The sequence below is a fragment of the Dicentrarchus labrax genome, unplaced genomic scaffold (genome assembly GCF_905237075.1).
Source record: "Dicentrarchus labrax unplaced genomic scaffold, dlabrax2021, whole genome shotgun sequence".
NCBI classification, from domain to species: Eukaryota; Metazoa; Chordata; class Actinopteri; family Moronidae; genus Dicentrarchus; species Dicentrarchus labrax.
The window spans coordinates 229,374-231,873 of record NW_026136724.1 but is presented as its reverse complement, the minus strand read 5'-3'; the positions used below and the strand labels follow the sequence as shown (position 1 = coordinate 231,873).

General features: G+C 41.2%; 1 protein-coding gene across 1 annotated transcript in view; it reads right to left on the bottom strand.

Annotated features, from left to right (window-relative positions):
- Positions 1 to 597, bottom strand: part of LOC127358995 (uncharacterized) — a 5,110-nt gene extending 4,513 nt beyond the window's left edge. The window contains exon 1 of the mRNA XM_051392620.1: positions 458 to 597. The gene's annotated coding sequence lies outside the window, so the exon portion shown is untranslated. The remainder of the gene's footprint in view (positions 1 to 457) is intronic.
- Between the last annotated feature and the right edge of the window lie 1,903 nt (positions 598 to 2,500).

Here is a 2,500-nt window from a genome sequence, read left to right as displayed (position 1 = left end):
AGTTATGTGTGCAGCTGTTTTATTGATTGTGGCTCCTAAAATACTGACATGAGACTGAGAAACACACTACACCCACAGTGGAACTTCGTGGGATACTGCAAAGTCTGCAACCGCAGCATAACACAACAAAAGAGCCCGAAAATCCTATTAAAAAAGCTGGAGATAATGAGGCTCCTCGTTTTTCTTCACTGAGCTGTGACAGCGTGCTCTCACTGTGACTGAGTGGTCAACAGCGGCTGACACTGTTCCAAACAACGTTAGGTGGGAGAAGGCTCGGCATTGAAGGCTAAACAATATTAAACTATATTCAAGGCACGACTTGGTAACAGCTGTTAATAATATTTATAAAGCTACCATAGCAACCTAATCGAGAAACAGACAACTAATAGATGATCAAAACGCCTGTAGCCTACGTTAAGTTATCATTACCCTTCTGCGCTAACGACAAAACACTTACCTTGATAATCAAACAGGTGCTGTTCTATAAAGAACTTGTCGGGTTTAGAGGTTGGAGTCTTTGAGAACTTTTCTGCCAGTCTGTGTACGTCTCCTAAACGAAATGTTGGGAGCTTGAGGAGTGACTGTGTGAAATCCATTTTGGAAACACCGCTCAGTGAGATAGCGGAAGCAAAGACGGAAGTCAGGATACGCTGCTTCGCTCCAGACCGGAAGTTGTGTGACGTCATGTGCAAAGGGCCTATAACCCATAATATCCCAATTCGGCATATTTAAACCAAATCAAGCACAACTACCAACAGTCCCAGCCCTTCCACTCTGGGCTAATATGTTGTCACAAGTATGCAGTTAATGAGGTCCCATCACATTCAATGGAACAACCAGGCTAACGTTACTCACCATGTCTGCCTCCACTCGCTCGTCTCCCGGCGCAGCAGCACCTGCTGGGGTGGTGACCCCGGCACCAAATAGGTCTGTCAATGTCCAACATTTAGCAGCTTCCACCTCCAGAGACTTCAGCTTTTTAAGTTTCTTACGGTTATCCATCTTCAGCTCAGCAGCAGCCCTTCCCGCCACTCCGGCCCATGCCATGAGGTCCCGCCCACCCTGGTTTGTGTTGTGATTGACAGCATTGATTGATTGACAATGACAAACATAGACCAATAATATGTGTCGATGCTGGCAACACACTGCTAGCCCTCTGTAGCCAACTGGCCCAACTGGAGGGAATTTAGAGAGAGAAAGAAAACCAAAAACATAGCGGACGGACCGGACCACATTGGGTCAACGGCCCACCGGGACGATGCCCGTCCACCCCTACATATGAATCAGCCAATCCCTGCTCAGCTCAGTGGGGTTGCCATGGAGACAGACAGACAGACAGACAGAGAGACGCCGGCTGTAGGTTTGAATAACTTTATTGGTATACATGGGGGGGGGGCGTTGTCATGGTAACAGTCCCACAGTGTTGCTAAAGGGTTAAACTTTAATAATGATTATTAATGAGAGATAAATAATAATATGTTCTTATTATGGGGTATTTATTGCTTATTGAGGTTAATATCTGAGCCTAAACAGATGTTTCTGTGTTTAGAGAAAATATACATTTATATGTTTTATATACATTATTTTTATTTATTAAAAAACAACCTGATGTCTAATTAGTAAAAGTTCAACATGTATCAATCTCACATTGAACCATAATAAGGTTATAATCTATATATATAACCTTATATAATCTATATATATAACCTTATATAATCTATATATATAACCTTATATAATCTATATATATAACCTTATTTAATCTATATATATAACCTTATATAATCTATATATATAACCTTATATAATCTATAATGAGGTTTTATATTAATGATCCATCTGGAAATCAATGAGGCAGAACTTTAAAATGAGTTAAAGAATGAATGAGTCATGGTTGAACGACCCCTGAAAGGTCGTGACCCCTGAAAGGTCGCGAGGTTGGTCTACAGGAACTACATTCATAAATATAGATCCATACAGTAACTACAGTCAGAGGATACAGGAGAGTGCAGAGCCGAGCACAGGCAGACAGCCACTGTTACCACGGTGACGCCTGTTACCACGGAGACGCCTGTTACCACGGTGATGCCTGTTACCACGGAGACGCATTAATGTGTATTTCATCGTTTATCTTTTTTTCCTCTTCTTATTAAACATTTTCTGTATTTAAAGTTCATTAAAGACCTTCTGTTGGTCCAATCATCTGATTTGATTATTGATTATTGATTATTAACTGTAATAATGAGACTAAACACTGAATTATAGTTTAATAAAGGTTGTTAATGCGTCACAGTGAGCCGGAGCTCTGCACTCACGGATTAATATAAGAATAAATACTTCTGATATATTTCTCTTGTCTCTGTCTCCATGACGACGAGGACGGAGACGTCGTCGTCCCTGAACAATAAATATTAGTTATTGTTCCTCGAGTGCTTCCTCCTCACGGTTGGCCATCTTCATACTTTATTAAAGGTTTTAGCTCCTCCTCTTCCTCCTCCTC